Source organism: Hordeum vulgare, chromosome 1H (assembly GCF_904849725.1).
Source record: "Hordeum vulgare subsp. vulgare chromosome 1H, MorexV3_pseudomolecules_assembly, whole genome shotgun sequence".
NCBI classification, from domain to species: Eukaryota; Viridiplantae; Streptophyta; class Magnoliopsida; order Poales; family Poaceae; genus Hordeum; species Hordeum vulgare.
Window position 1 is genome coordinate 168,344,542 of NC_058518.1, and position 16,875 is coordinate 168,361,416.

Consider the following 16,875-nt stretch of genomic DNA (forward strand, 5'->3'; position numbering starts at 1 on the left):
AAGATATGAGTATTTTAAAAAACAATTAATATATACTACGAGTTTAATGTCATAAACAGTAAGGGTTTTTTTATAAAATCACCTTGGTGGGTTTTCCGACGGAAGCGATAGCCTCTTTATTATTAGGTAAAGATTATCATACACATAATAGTCTCATCATACCATCCAACACAAATCATGTCATCAAATCATAATCAAGATATAGCTATACAAGTTACATGGCATGTATCATCATACATAATGTAGTATTTCTTGAGGCACCGGTTCGTATCCCTCTCTCGCACTAGCATGAACCTAAACTAACTACTTTCTGCTTCAGCTCTGCTATCTAACTCTCTCTGGCTGTCGCTCGGAAACCGGTACACCTGGGCCTGAAACTCCGGTCACTTGTTGTATACTCCTGGCGTAGCACTTCTTCGCCATCGATGATCTATGTACGTGCATCATCACATGAGTCAATAATATGCAACATATATAGTTGAGCACCAGAAAGAGACAGAATTGGCAAAAGTAGAAGCAACATCTCATAAGCATAAATAACAAAGTTCATAGTACCCAAAATGCCCTAACTAGAGTGATATTCGCTAGTTGAGGAGGACGGTTTAATTACATCACAAATAATGTTTCGTTGTGCATAACTCAAAGTTTCATCATAGAGTAAGTATGGACTAAACGGACACTTTGTCATGTATCGTCAATCACTCCAACATGTCGTGCAATCCATCCAAGTCAGGGAGATAGTCCCCGAGCGCAGTGAAAGGCTTCAGGTCGAGACGCTGAGTCGATACGCATGTTCGGACGTCTTCCCGCGACATTTGCCCTTCTTCATAGAACATCCCTATTTTTTCGACGACCTCATTCATGACGATTTGCGCAAGTTCACGCTGCATGTGATAGAACTCAGCTCAAAGTCGGTGATCCGGGATATCTCCTACATTCTTTGCCCATTGCAGAATCTGGGCATCAGCGGATGTAGGTGAAATGCGAAGGTTGTGTTGATCCCGTCTGCACTCCAGCATGTGGTGGAGGACATAGAATCCATAACTAAGAGTACCACTCGGTTGCTGGATGCAGCAGAAGTCGGTCTTATGGCCGAAGGCGGGCGCGCGGTTCCTTGTCTTCCTGGTCGTGATCTCTCCACCACGTAGGCCATAGAAAAAGATAGCAATGTCGAGAACAAACTTGATGTGGGTATAATCCTTTTGCTTCATGTTCTTCGACGAGTCCAAGTAAAGAGCATGGGAGAATCGAGGGTAAAGGAGGCGCACCCGTCACTGCACAAAATAAGTACACCTCAAATTAGCCTCCACGTGTGCAAATTAATGATTGAAATCGAAGGAAAGTTATCTACGGATGACTTACATGGGATGATAAGGCACGAGAATCGGCCCCTTGTCCTTATTGGCAACCATGAAATCGGCGGTGTAGTTATTCACGTATTCACGGTGCTTTGAGCAGACTGCCAAGAAGCCCTCGTGCATGAAGTACGGGGGAGCGACACAAATATAAGGTATATGTTCAATTATGATGATGTGGTTCAGGTGCAAGGCAAAAAGGAGGACAAACGTAAAATCTAGCTTTTTCAAGTGAAACATGTCGAAGATGTAATCGTATCGAAGGAAGAACTTTTCCGTGGGGAATGTGTCGACGTACAACCTATGTTGCCGCATGTTAACCACGTAGAGCGGGTATCCTAGATTTTTCGAGGCGATCAGGCTTTTCTCTCTCCATAGCACATTGTCATGAAGTCTCCTTAGATCATCGTATATGTCCTCTACCGCTGCCTTAGGTAGGATCAGAACACCGGGGATATGAAATTTTGTCGCACCGGGGATAGGTATACGATCTTGTACCCGAGGCTGCTGAGGCGACTGGATCATAGAACCAGCTTTGTTGCCTTTCCTTGGTCTCTTTCTATGATTCTTTGCTACTGGAAGTGAGCCTATAATACGCTCATCCTCCGGCAATTCAGGCACCAACTCATCACGGTCAAACCCTGAGTACTCATATTGTTGAGCCATCAATCCACCGACGTGAGAGGCACCGGTATTGAGGTACTATAAAGGGACATCATCATCATCGTCGATGGCATCATGCATTGCTTCTTCGATGGCGGCAACGTCATCAACCACTAATGGAGCCTCTTCCTCACCCGGCACGACAGGCGACACTAATTGGGTAGGTGGAGTGTTGGTGTTCATACCTTGCTGGGGCTGCTTGGTCGTGGGTGTGTTCCCGGCCGCCTCCAGACAAAGCAGACTCTTCGGCCACAACAGGACCAAACACTTGCGATCGCCAAGCCGCCGCGGGGTCTCATCGTCATCTCCCCCTAGTGCTACTGGAGGAGCCTAATTCTTGTGGCCTGGTTCAACACTGGCCACGGAAACCTTGAAAACGTCAGGGGGATCCGTCGACTCTGGAACAATTGTTCCTTCGGCTTCATTATCTTCGCCTTCCCCACGTCCACATTCTCGCCGCTAATGGTGTACAGTATGGTGCACGGGGTTACGTCGGCCTACAAAGACATGTCTGCAATGTGACACATCCGAAAGGCAATGGAAACGGGAGATTATACATATATTGAAGAGGGCCGGTGTGACAGGTACCGTGAGGGCATCGAGCTCAGCCAAATACGAAGCACCGCCGACCACGTCCGAGACGGAGGACGGGCTGCTATGAGCAGGTGCGGGAGCCGGTGCAGGAGCAGGTGCGGGAGCCGGTGCAGTAGCAGGTGCTGGTGCAACGCTAGTCGACCTGCTCCCCAAGAAGTTGGAAAGGGGAAAGTCCGATGCATCCTTATTTGGATTTTCCTTGGTCCAACTAACGATAGCCGGAACCAAGACACTACACGAATCTGCAATCTCCTCTTTTGCAGCAGCTGCCGCTGCTTTGACTCTCTCAGCCAATTTCTTATCAACCGCAATCGCAACCTTCATGTCAATGTTTTCTTCATTTAACCTTCGTCTTTCCTTTCTCTCCTCCGTGGTCTCACGGTAGTACTTCTTCCATGTGGCGCCATCTCCGACGTCATGTACGCGTCCATACAACGGCCGAGTGTCCACCGGGAGTCCTTTTAATATGTTCAAGGCCCGGTTGAATGGGGTGTCCCACTTGGGCTCGCCAACTCCTCAGACAGCGAGTCGCTTTCAGCCGCAATCATGTGTTGCTCTTTCTGCAAAAGGAACATGGACCATTTACAAATGTGAGTAAAAGTGCAGTTGAATTGATCATAAGCTAAAATTAGGGGGTAAATTAATAATTACCAGAAGCCTCATGAACTCCTTCATGACTGTGTCTATATCGAAAACCATGTTGAGTCGGTCCCAACGGCACCGGGGCTTAATGACATCACGCTCCTGCGGGACGGTGAACTCCCCCAAGGGGTTTGGGATGCCTAGACTTTCGCATTTCGCGTCCTTCTTGGCCCATATGGGCCTCTTCCCCATGTAACCACGGCTTCCGAGGTGGTGTCACCCCATGTTCCTCTCTTGAAGCCCATTCATCTTCTCCGACTTTTCTTTGGCAGCTTCGGCAATGCAAGCCGCCTAGAATATTTCAAACTGCTCTTCCGTAATTGTCGGATTATCCTTTACAATCTCGGAGTATGGTTCCTTTTTGTCGACGATCCTTGTTTCCACCCTTACTTTCCAGACGAACAACGCGCCTCTAAACTTGTCCATGGCGCGTTTGTTTATCTTCTTCATTGCCGGATCTTTATCTCGATCAGTATATTTTTTTCATCTCGGCTCGGGAACAAGAATGCGTGGTGCAGCTTCCTTAGAAGGGAGTGCTCCATATCTGGTACCTTCTTTAGTTTCTCATTGTTGATGGTGGCGGTTTCCCATAGGGTGCAACCTATTTGATTATCGTAGCATGTGCGTGCTTCCGCATGCCACCAGTCTAGTAGTGATTAGCTTGTTTGGGCGTCGTATCCTCTTCGGTTTCGGTTCTATACCGGCTTCAACAATCTCGGTGCCGGTCTGGGTCTCAGCGCCAGTCTCGGTGCCGGTCCCAGTCTCGGCGCCTGTCTCGATGTCGGTCTCAGTCTTGGATGTGACAGGTGGGCCCTCCAACAACCATTGCTCGCCGAGAAAGTTAAAATAAGAGTGTGTCACCTCGTAGGCGTTGCAATCACCAGAACCCTGTCCTTCATCGTTGCTAGCCATGTTTCCTACAGTTAAATCTAGTCAATTAATTCTAGACCTGATAAAATGAATAATGACATAAAAAGGCCTATGTTTTGTAGGAATGTTGATTCAACCTGGTGCAGTAAATCCCGGGCACTCGATATGTCCTAGTTTATATCATAAGTCATGCCGAAATTCATGAAAAATTTCGGCATGACCTTTGCTAAAAAGTGGACAAATCGAGCACCTGAAATTTGTCGGAACAGAAATGAATCAACATTCCGGCAAAACATAGGCCACTCGGCTTCATTCCCTGGAAACAACAAAAGGCCACTTTGGCACAATGGAACCACTTCAATGTTGCATATAACAGGACCACTTAAGAACACGTACATGAGCAACTACAACACTAGATAAACATGAGCAATCAAATATATGACATATAACTCATCATCATCTTACTCATTTAATAACATACACACATCTCCAAATAGACCTAATTCAATATCGCTTATCTCTTGGTTAGTCGAGGCTTTCCTTAAATAACTCTCATATCTCATGTTGTATATATGTTGGTGGACACTTTCTCGCACTAATAGTTCGACCGTCGGTGATGTGCCCTTCTCCTCTCCTCTCCTTGCGCATTATACCAAGGTATACATCAGAAGAAGAGAAGAAGGAGGAAGCACCCCCCATGATAACAGTTGGGATTCCTTGATCAAGAACACACATGAAAGTCATACAAGGAGCTTCGACAAACTGAAAGATAACTGATATTATCACTAATACAAATCGAGTTGACGTCTCACGGCGCAGGCGGTGGCAACCCAAAGATAAGGAACCATCACCGGATCATAGCTCGGGTGATATCCCTGAAGAACCTGCCACGTATTGGAGAACCTGGCATCCAACGCAGCCATGTAGCGACGGACATGCTCGTCCTCCTCCCTGAAACGACAACGTACCACCTCCGTGGGGGTTGGCACCCTCGACACTGATAGTAGCCCACGCGACCACCACCAAAGAAGCTTCGGGTCGACGACGAGATCCATATTCCTCACGAAGGTGCGCGCCCCGGAAGGTAGCACCTCCCAGTGCCAGCCCGGCGGAGCCAAGTCCCGGACATGGCGCCTATCAAGCAGGCTCTCGCTAACCACTCGACGACGAGGATGTGGGCCGGGCATCGTCGACATCGAGACAAATTCCTATAAGAAAATTTTATTGTTGTTTAATATTTTACTTTCTAATTATCATTTGTATAGCAATCATCTCATTTGAATTTAGCTAGCGCCCAATGCTTTTTTTTCTCAACATGCAAGTATGAAACCAAATATATAATAATAAAACACAATATATATATATATATATTTCAAATATTTCCGCAACAATGTTCGGGGCATCAGCTAGTCCCTAGAAAGAATCCTAGCAAGAACCCTAGGTGTGGGGATGTCTCACCAGAGGCTTGGGTCGGTGTCGGGGTCGGGGCTTGGGTCAAGGTCGCTGGGGTCAAGGTCGGGGTGGGGGCCGTGGTCGAGGTCGTCGGGGTCGAGGTCGGGGTCGGGGCCAAGGGTGAGGTCACCGGCGAGGACCTACGGTGGCGGCAACACAAAGTGGAGAGGAGAGAGTGGGGAGGGAGAAAGGTAGGGAGTGAGGGGCGGGGCGACGGTGCAGAGTGGATAGGGAGAGAGTGAGGAGGGGGAGAGGAAGGAGTGAGGGGCAGGGCGGCGGCACAGAGTGGAGAGGGAGGGAGTGAGGGGCGGAGGCAGCGGCGCAGAGTGTAGAGAGGGAGAGAGTGAGAGAGAGGGGAGTGTGGGGGCTACGAAGACGATAAGTGCACGCCTCACTTAGCAGTAGCGCGGGTCGGCCGAACGCGCTACTACTATTTTTTAGCAGTAGCGTCGTTATCTCGGGCGCGCTACTACTAAATCTAGCATGTGGGAAACGATGGGGCAATATTAGTAGTAGTGTGTTTCTTAAGACAGAGCTACTGCTAAGTATTTAGCAGTAGCGACTCTAGTAGACACGCGCTACTGATATGTAGCAGTAGCACCCTCTTTTATCCACCGCTACTGCTAATGTTTTGTGTATAAGGTTTTCCCTAGTAGTGCAAAGTGGTCTTTGTGATGTAGGTGATGAAATTCCTCCCCAAGTCATAAGAAGAATGGGTGTGGGATACTTCCTGCCCGTTGAGGAACCCCTTGTGGCAGAAGGAGAAGGACAATGTTCCACTCAAGTGGAACCATCACCAACGCAAGACCCACACACTTTTGTAGAACAAACTGAAGGCCCTCACCGTGTGATCAAGATCAAGGAGAAGATCAACCTCATGATGGTGATGCACCAAGTGATGTCCTTGATCAAGCTCACACCTCCAAGAATGCTCAAGATCAAGAGCAAGCTCAAGATTAAGACCAAGCTCATGATCAAGACCAAGATCAAGATCAAGATCAAGCTCGCAAAGGCAGTAAAGGTCTCAAAAAGGCTCCTCCTCAGCTTACCCCTGAGGAGATTCAAGAAAGATGTGCTGCCAGGACTACTGAAAATCTCATAAGAAATTATCATGTACTAGAGAATGTCTACGGCAGCTTAATGAGAGGGGTAACCACTCGTCATCACTTAACAAACTTTAGTGCCCATCACGCGTTGGTTTCTTGCATTGGACCTCTAAAGGTACAAGAGGCGCTCGAAGACATGGACTAGGTTGAAGCCATGCATGAAGAACTCAATAATTTCGAGTGCAACAAAGTGTGGCGATTGGTGCCAAGACCAAAAGAAAACCACAATGTCATTGGAACAAAGTGGATCTTTAAGATCAAGATGAAAATGGTGTCATCATTTGTAACAAGGTAATATTGGTAGCACAAGGATACTCCCAAGTCAATGGTATCGACTACGGTGAAACCTGTTGGGTAACGTAGCATAAATTCAAAATTTTCCTACGCATATTCAGATCTTCCTATGGAGAGACCAGCAACGAGAGAGGGGTAAGAGCATCTTCATACCTTTGAAGATCGCTAAGCGGAAGCGTTGCTAGAACGCGTTTGATGGAGTCGTACTCGCAGCGATTCCGATCTAGTGCCGAACTACGGCACCTCCGCGTTCAACACACGTGCAGCCCGGTGACGTCTCCCGCACCTTGATCCAGCAAGGAGGAAGGAAAGGTTGGGGAAGAACTCCAGCAGCACGACGGCGTGGTGTCGATGGAGAGACGAGGTCTCCCGGCAGGGCTTCGCCAAGCACCGGCAGAGAGGAGGAGGAAGAAGGGCAGGGCTGCGCCGAGGGAGAGGCAAAAGTCTGATTCCCAATGGCCAAAAGTGCCCACTATATATAGGGGGAGGGGAGAGGGGGTGCCACCCCTAGGGTTCCCGCCCTAGGGGGTGCGGCAGCCCCCCCAGATGGGAGGTGCGGCGGCCAGAGGGGGGAGGAGGGGGTGGCGCACCAACTGGTGGGCCTTAGGCCCACCTGGCTTAGGGTTTGCCCCCCCCCCTTTTCTCTCCCCTGCGCATTGGGCTGAGTGGGGAGGCGCACCAGCCCACCCAGGGGCTGGTTCCCACCCCCACTTGGCCCACCTTACCTCCCGGGGTCGTTGCCCCCCTTCGATGGTCCCCCAGGGCCACCTCCGGTGGTCCCGGTACGTTACACGTGATGCCCGAAACACTTCCGGTATCCGAAACCATCCATCCTATATATAAATCTTTACCTCCAGACCATTCCGGAGCTCCTCGTGACGTCCGGGATCTCATCCGGGACTCCGAACGACTTTCAGTAATCTCGTATAACAATTCCCAATAACCCTAGCGTCATCGAACCTTAAGTGTGTAGACCCTACGGGTTCGGGAGACAGGCACACATGACCGAGACACCTCTATGGCCAATAACCATCAGCGGGGTCTAGATACCCATGGTGGCTCCCACTTTCTCCACGATGATCTCATCGGATGAACCACGATGTCAAGGATTCAATCAATCTCGTATACGATTCACTTTGTGTGTCGGTATAGAACTTGCCCGAGATTCGATCGTCGGTATACCTATACCTTGTTCAATCTCGTTACCGGTAAGTCTCTTTACTCGTTCCGTAGCACGTCATCGTGTGACTAACTCCTTAGTCACATTGAGCTCATGATGATGTTCTACCGAGTGGGCCCAGAGATACCTCTCCGTCACACGGAGTGACAAATCCCGATCTCGATTCGTACCAACCCAACAGACACTTTCGGAGGTACCCGTAGTGCACCTTTATAGTCACCTAGTTACGTTCTGACGTTTGATACACCCAAAGCACTCCTACGGTATCCGGGAGTTGCACAATCTCACGGTTGAAGGAAAAGATACTTGACATTAGAAAAGCTTTAGCATACGAACAATACGATCTAGTGCTATGCTTAGGATTGGGTCTTGTCCATCACATCATTCTCCCAATGATGTGATCCCGTTATCAATGACATCTAATGCCCATGATCAGAAAACCATGATCATCTATTGACTAACGAGCTAGCCAACTAGAGGCTTGCTAGGGACACATTGTGATCTATTTATTCACACATGTATTACTGTTTCCTGTTAATACAATTATAGCATGAACAATAGACGATTATCATGAACAAGGAAATATGATAATAACCATTTTATTATTGCCTCTAGGGCATATTTCCAACAGTCTCCCACTTGCACTAGAGTCAATAATCTAGTTACATTGTGATGTATCGAACACCCATAGCATTATGGTGTTGATCATGTTTTGCTCGTGGAAGAGGTTTAGTCAACGGGTCTGCAATATTCAGATCCGTGTGTACTTTACAAATATCTATCACTCCACTCTGGACATGGTCCTGTATGGAGTTGTAGCGACCTTTGATGTGCTTCGTCTTCCGGTGAAACCTGGGCTCCTTGGCTATGGCAATGGCTCCAGTGTTATCACAGAAGAGTGTCATTGGACCCGACGCGCTTGGAACCACTCCAAGGTCGGTGATGAGATCCTTCATCCAAATTCCTTCATGAGCCGCTTCTGAAGCAGCTATGTACTCCGCTTCACATGTAAATGCTGCCACGACTTCTTGCTTGCTGCTGCACCAGCTCACTGCCCCACCATTCAACACATATATGTATCCGGTCTGTGACTTAGAGTCATCCGGATCTGTGTTGAAGCTAGCGTCGACGTAACCCTTTACGACGAGCTCTTCGTCACCTCCATAAACGAGAAACATTTCCTTAGTCCTTTTCAGGTACTTAAGGATATTCTTGACCGCTGTCCAGTGTTCCATACCGGGATCACTTTGGTACCTCCCTACCAAACTTATGGCAAGGTTTATATCAGGTCTGGTACACAGCATGGCATACATTAGAGTGCCCACGTCTGAAGCGTAGGGGACAGAACTCATCTTCTCTCTATCTGCTGCCGTGGTCGGCGACTGAGTCTTACTCAATCTCATACCTTGCAAAACTGGCAAGAACCCTTTCTTTGAGTTTTCCATATTGAACTTCTTCAATATCTTGTCAAGGTATGTACTTTGCGAAAGACCTATGAGGTGTCTCGATCTATCTCTATAGATCTTGATGCCTAATATGTATGCAGCTTCTCCAAGGTCCTTCATTGAAAAACTCTTGTTCAAATAGGCCTTTATGCTCTCCAACATCTCTATATTATTCCCCATCAATAATATGTCATCCACATACAGTATGAGGAAAGCTAAAGAGCTCCCACTCACTTTCTTGTACAGACACGCTTCTGTGTAAACCTGTATGAACCCAAACGCTTTAATCACTTCATTAAAGCGAATGTTCCAACTCCAAGATGCTTGCACCAGCCCATAGATGGAGCGCTGGAGCTTGCACACTTCGTTAGCACCCTTAGGGTCGACAAAACCTTCTGGTTGCATCATATACAACTCTTCCTTAAGTTTCCCGTTAAGGAACGCTGTTTTGACGTCCATTTGCCAAATTTCATAATCATAAAAGGCGGCAATTGCTAACATGATTCGGACTGATTTCAGCTTCGCTACGGGAGAGAAAGTCTCTTCGTAGTCAACTCCTTGAATTTGTCGAAAACCCTTTGCGACAAGTCGAGCTTTGTAAACGGTTACATTACCGTTTTCATCAGTCTTCTTCTTGAAGATCCATTTATTTTCTATAGCTCGCCGGTCATCGGGCAAGTCCACCAAAGTCCATACTTTGTTCTCATACATGGATCCTATCTCGGATTTCATAACCTCAAGCCATTTGTTGGAATCCGGGACCGCCATCGCTTCTTCATAGTTCGAAGGTTCACCGTTGTCTAACAACATGATTTCCATCACAGGGTTGTCGTACCACTTTGGTGCGGAGCGTGCCCTTGTGGACCTTCGCGATTCAGTAGTAACTTGATCTGAAGCTTCATGATCATCATCATTAACTTCCTCTTCAGTCGGTGTAGGCGCCACAGGAACAACTTCCCGCGCTGCGCTACTATCCTGTTTGAGAGGGGGTGTAATTACCTCATCAAGTTCTACCTTCCTCCCACTTACTTATTTCAAGAGAAACTCTTTCTCTAGAAAGGATCCGTTCTTGGCAACAAAGGTTTTACCTTCGTATCTAAGATAGAAGGTATACCCAATAGTTTCCTTAGGGTATCCTATGAATACGCATTTCTCCGCTTTGGGTTCGAGCTTTTCTGGTTGAAGTTTCTTCACATAAGCATCGCAGCCCCAAACTTTAAGAAATGACAACTTAGGTTTCTTGCCAAACCATAGTTCATACGGTGTCGTCTCAACGGATTTAGACGGTGCCCTATTTAAAGTGAATGCTGCAATTTCTAATGTGTATCCCCAAAATGATAGCGGTAAGTTGGTAAGAGACATCATAGATCGTACCATATCTAATAAAGTGCGATTACGACGTTCAGACACTCCGTCGCGTTGCGGTGTGCCAGGCGGCGTCAGTTGTGAAACGATTCCACACTTCCTTAGGTGTGTGCCAAACTCGTGACTCAAATATTCTCCTCCACGATCAGATCCTAGACATTTAATTTTTCTGTCACGTTGATTCTCAACCTCACTCTGAAATTCCTTGAACTTTTCAAACGTCTCAAATTTGTGCTTCATCAAGTAGATATACCCATACCTAATCAAATCATCAGTGAGAGTGAGAACATAACGATAACCACCGCGAGCTTCAACGTTCATTGGACCACACACATCAGTATGTATTATTTCCAATAAGTCGGTTGCTCTCTCCATTATTCCTGAGAATGGAGTCTTAGTCATCTTGCCCATGAGGCACGGTTCGCATGTGTCAAATGATTCAAAGTCAAGAGACTCTATTAGTCCATCAGTATGGAGCTTCTTCATGCGCTTAACGCCGATATGACCAAGGCGGCAGTGCCACAAGTATGTGGGACTATCATTATCAACTTTACATCTTTTGGTACTCACACTATGAATATGTGTAACATCACGATCGAGATTCATCAAGAATAAACCATTCACCAGCGGAGCATGACCATAAAACATATCACTCATATAAATAGAACAACCATTATTCTCTGACTTAAATGAGTAGCCGTCTCGCATTAAGCAAGACCCTGATACAATGTTCATGCTTAAAGCTGGTACTAAATAACAATTATTAAGGTTTAAAACTAATCCCGATGGTAGACGTAGAGGTAGCGTGCCGACGGCGATCACATCGACCTTTGAACCATTCCCGACGCGCATCGTCACCTCGTCCTTGGCCAGTCTGCGCTTATTCCGCAGTTCCTGCTTTGAGTTGCAAATGTGAGCAACAGCACCGGTATCAAATACCCAGGAGCTACTACGAGCGCTGGTAAGGTACACATCAATAACATGTATATCACATATACCTTTAACGTTGCCGGCCTTCTTGTCCGCTAAGTATTTGGGGCAGTTCCGCTTCCAGTGACCCTTTCCCTTGCAATAGAAGCACTCAGTCTCAGGCTTGGGTCCGTTCTTTTTCTTCTTCCCGGCATCTGGCTTACCGGGCGCGGCAACAGCTTTGCCGTCTTTCTCGAAGTTCTTCTTACCCTTGCCTTTATTGAAACTAGTGGTCTTGTTGACCATCAACACTTGATGCTCTTTCTTGATTTCTACTTCTGCAGACTTGAGCATCGAGTACAACTCGGGAATGGTCTTCTCCATCCCTTGCATGTTGTAGTTAAGCACAAAGCCTTTGTAGCTTGGTGGGAGAGATTGGAGGATTCTGTCAATTATAGCATCATCCGGAAGTTCGACTCCAAGTGAAGTCAGACGACCGTGTAACCCAGACATTTTGAGTATGTGCTCACTGACAGAACTGTTCTCCTCCATCTTACAGCTAAAGAACTTGTCGGAGACTTCATATCTCTCGACACGGGCATGAGCTTGAAAAACTAGCTTCAGCTCCTGGAACATCTCATATGCCCCGTGTTGCTCAAAACGCCTTTGGAGCCCCGTTTCTAAACTGTATAACATGCCACACCTAACCAGAGAGTAGTCATCACTCCGCATTTGCCAGATGTTCAGAATGTCCTGGGCTGCTGCGGGAGCGGGAGGGTCACCTAGCAGCGCATCAAGGACATAAGCCTTTTTAGCTGCTTCAAGGATGAGCTTCAAGTTGCGAACCCAGTCCGCATAGTTGCTACCATCATCTTTGAGCTTGTTTTTCTCTAGGAATGCGTTGAAATTGAGGTTGACGTTGGCCATCTACAATATTTATAAAGACAACTTTTAGACTAAGTTCATGACAATTAAGTTCATTTAATCAAATTAAGTATGAACTCCCACTTAAATCGACATCCCTCTAGTCATCTAAGTGATACATGATCCATGTTGACTAACCCGTGTTCGATCATCACGTGAGACGGACTAGTCACCATGGTGAGCAACTTCATGCTGATCGTATTCAACCATACGACTCATGTTCGACCTTTCGGTCTCTTGTATTCGAGGTCATGTCTGTACATGCTAAGCTCGTCGAGTCAACCTAGGTGTTTCGCGTGTGCAAATCTGGCTTACACCCGTTGTATGCGAACGTTAGAATCTATCACACCCGATCATCACGTGGTGCTTCGAGACAACGAACCTTCGCAACGGTGCACACTTAGGGGAATACGTTCTCGAAATTTTTGAGAGGGATCATCTTATCATGCTACCGTTGTTCTAAGCAATAAGATGAAAAACATGATAAACATCACAATGCAATCATATAGTGACATGATATGGCCATTATCATCTTTGCTCTTTCGATCTCCATCTTCAGGCATCGCATGATCATCATCGTCACCGGCGTGACACCATGATCTCCATCATCATGATCTCCATCATCATGTCTCCGTGAAGTCGTCATGCCAACTACTACTATCACTACTACTATAGCTAACCGTTAGCAATGAAGTAAAAGTAGTAAGCACATGGCATTGCATCTCATACAATAAATTAAGACAACTCCTATGGCTCCTGCCGGTTGTCATACTCATCGACATGCAAGTCGCGAAACCTATTACAATAACATGATCATCTCATACATCATACATGCAACATCACAACTTTGGCCATATCACATCACATGTCAAACCCTGCAAAAACAAGTTAGACGTCCTCTAATTGTTGTTGCAAGTTTTACGTGGCTGATTTGGGTTTCTAGCAAGAACGCCTTCTTACCTACGTGACAGCCACAACGATGATATGCCAAAGCTATTTACCCTTCATAAGGACCCTTTTCATCAAATCCAATCCGACTAGAGTAGGAGAGACAGACACCCGCTAGCCACCTTTATGCACGGTGTGCATGTCTGTCGGTGGAACCAGCCTCACGTAAGCGTACGTGTAAAGTCGGTCCGGGCCGCTTCATCCCACAATACCGCCGGAAAATAATAAGACTAGTAGCGGCAAGCAAATTGACAAATCATCGCCCACAACTTTTGTGTTCTACTCGTGCATAGAATTTGCGCATAGAAAACCTGGCTCGGATGCCACTGTTGGGTAACGTAGCATAAATTCAAAATTTTCCTACGCATATTCAGATCTTCCTATGGAGAGACCAGCAACGAGAGAGGGGTAAGAGTGTATTCATACCTTTGAAGATCGCTAAGCGGAAGCGTTGCTAGAACGCGGTTGATGGAGTCGTACTCGCAGCGATTCCGATCTAGTGCCGAACTACGGCACCTCCGCGTTCAACATACGTGCAGCCCGGTGACGTCTCCCGCACCTTGCTCCAGCAAGGAGGAGGGAGAGGTTGCGGAAGAACTCCTGCAGGACGACGACGTGGTGTCGATGGAGAGACGAGGTCTCCCGGCAGGGCTTCGCCAAGCACCGACAGAGAGGAGGAGGAAGAAGGGCAGGGCTGCGCCGAGGGAGAGGCAAAAGTCTGATTCCCAATGGCCAAAAGTGCCCACTATATATAGGGGAGGGGAGAGGGGGTGCCACCCCTAGGGTTCACCCTAGGGGGTGCGGCAGCCCCCCCAGATGGGAGGTGTGGCGGCCAGAGGGGGGAGGAGGGGGTGGCGCACCAACTGGTGGGCCTTAGGCCCACCTGGCTTAGGGTTTGCCCCCCCCCCCTTTCTCTCCCCTGTGCATTGGGCTGAGTGGGGAGGCGCACCAGCCCACCTAGGGGCTGGTTCCCACACCCACTTGGCCCACCTTACCTCCCGGGGTCATTGCCCCCCTTCGGTGGTCCCCCGGGGCCACCTCCGGTGGTCCCGATGGTCCCGGTACGTTACCGGTGATGCCCGAAACACTTCCGGTATCCGAAACCATCCGTCCTATATATCAATCTTTACCTCCGGAGCTCCTCGTGACGTCCGGGATCTCATCTGGGACTCCGAACAACTTTCGGTACTCTCGTATAACAATTCCCTATAACCCTAGCGTCATCAAACCTTAAGTGTGTAGACCCTACGGGTTCGGGAGACAGCCAGACATGACCGAGACACCTCTCTGGCCAATAACCATCAGCGGGGCCTGGATACCCATGGTGGCTCCCACTTTCTCCACGATGATCTCATCGGATGAACCACGATGTCAAGGATTCAATCAGTCCCGTATACGATTCCCTTTGTCTGTCGGTATAGAACTTGCCCGAGATTAGATCGTCGGTATACCTATACCTTGTTCAATCTCGTTACCGGTAAGTCTCTTTACTCGTTCCGTAGCACGTCATCGTGTGACTAACTCCTTAGTCACATTGAGCTCATGATGATGTTCTACTGAGTGGGCCCAGAGATACCTCTCCGTCACACGGAGTGAAAAATCCCGATCTCGATTCGTACCAACCCAACAGACACTTTCGGAGGTACCCGTAGTGCACCTTTATAGTCACCCAGTTACGTTGTGACGTTTGATACACCCAAAGCACTCCTACGGTATCCGGGAGTTGCACAATCTCACGGTTGAAGGAAAAGATACTTGACATTAGAAAAGCTTTAGCATACGAACAATACGATCTAGTGCTATGCTTAGGATTGGGTCTTGTCCATCACATCATTCTCCCAATGATGTGATCCCGTTATCAATGACATCTAATGCCCATGATCAGGAAACCATGATCATCTATTGACTAACGAGCTAGCCAACTAGAGGCTTGCTAGGGACACATTTTGATCTATTTATTCACACATGTATTACTATTTCCTGTTAATACAATTATAGCATGAAAAATAGACGATTATCATGAACAAGGAAATATGATAATAACCATTTTATTATTGCCTCTAGGGCATATTTCCAACAAAACCTTTGCTCATGTTGCTCGCCTTGAATCTATTCGCATGTTGCCTGCATTTGCTTCACATCACAACTTCAAATTATATCAAATGGATGTGAAGAGTGCATTTCTTAATGGTCCCCTTAAGGAGTTGTTATATGACAAGCAACCCCCGGGGTTTGAGGATCCCAAGTTCTCCAATCATATATACGTTCTTGATAAGGCACTCTATGGACTTAAACAAGCCCCACGTGCGTGGTATGAGCACCTTACCGAGATGTTACATGATCGTGGGTTTGAAATTGGGAAAATTGACCCCACTCTTTTTACTAAGAAGGTAAAAGGGAGTTTTTTCATATGCCAACTATATGTTGATGATATTATCTTTGGTTCTCCTAACAAAGCTTTTAATGAAGAGTTTGCCCTACTAATGACCAAAGAGTTTGAGATGTCTATGATGGGAGAGTTGAAGTTTTTCCTTGGATTCGAAGTCAAGCAACAAAGTCAAGGAACCTTCGTCAATCAAGCAAAATATAATCAAGACATGCTCAAGAGGTTCAAGATGGATGACCTAAAACCAGCCAAGGAAAACACTCCCATGCCTCTTAACTGCCATCTTGACCTCGATCCCAATGGTAAAGATGTGGATCTAAAGGTATATTGCTCTATGATTGTCTCCTTGCTTTACCTTTGCGCATCTAGACCAAATATTATGTTGAGTATGGGAATTTGTGCATGATTTCAATCCGCACCTAAGGAAAGTCACTATGTGTATGTTAACTGAATCTTTCGATATTTGGCTCATACCCCAAACTTTGGCTTATGGTATCCCAAAGATGCTTCATTTGATCTCATAGGTTACTCAGATTCGGATTGGGAAGGAGACCGTGTGGAGAGGAAGTCAACTTCCGGAGGTTGCCAATTTCTTGGTTGCTCTCTCGTTAGTTGGTCTTCCAAGAAACAAAACTGTGTTTCACTCTCGTCCACCGAGGCTGAGTATGTCGCTGCTCCAAGTTGTTGTGTTAGGCAAACTTTAAAGGATTACGGTGTCACATGTGACAAAGTGCCTCTTTAT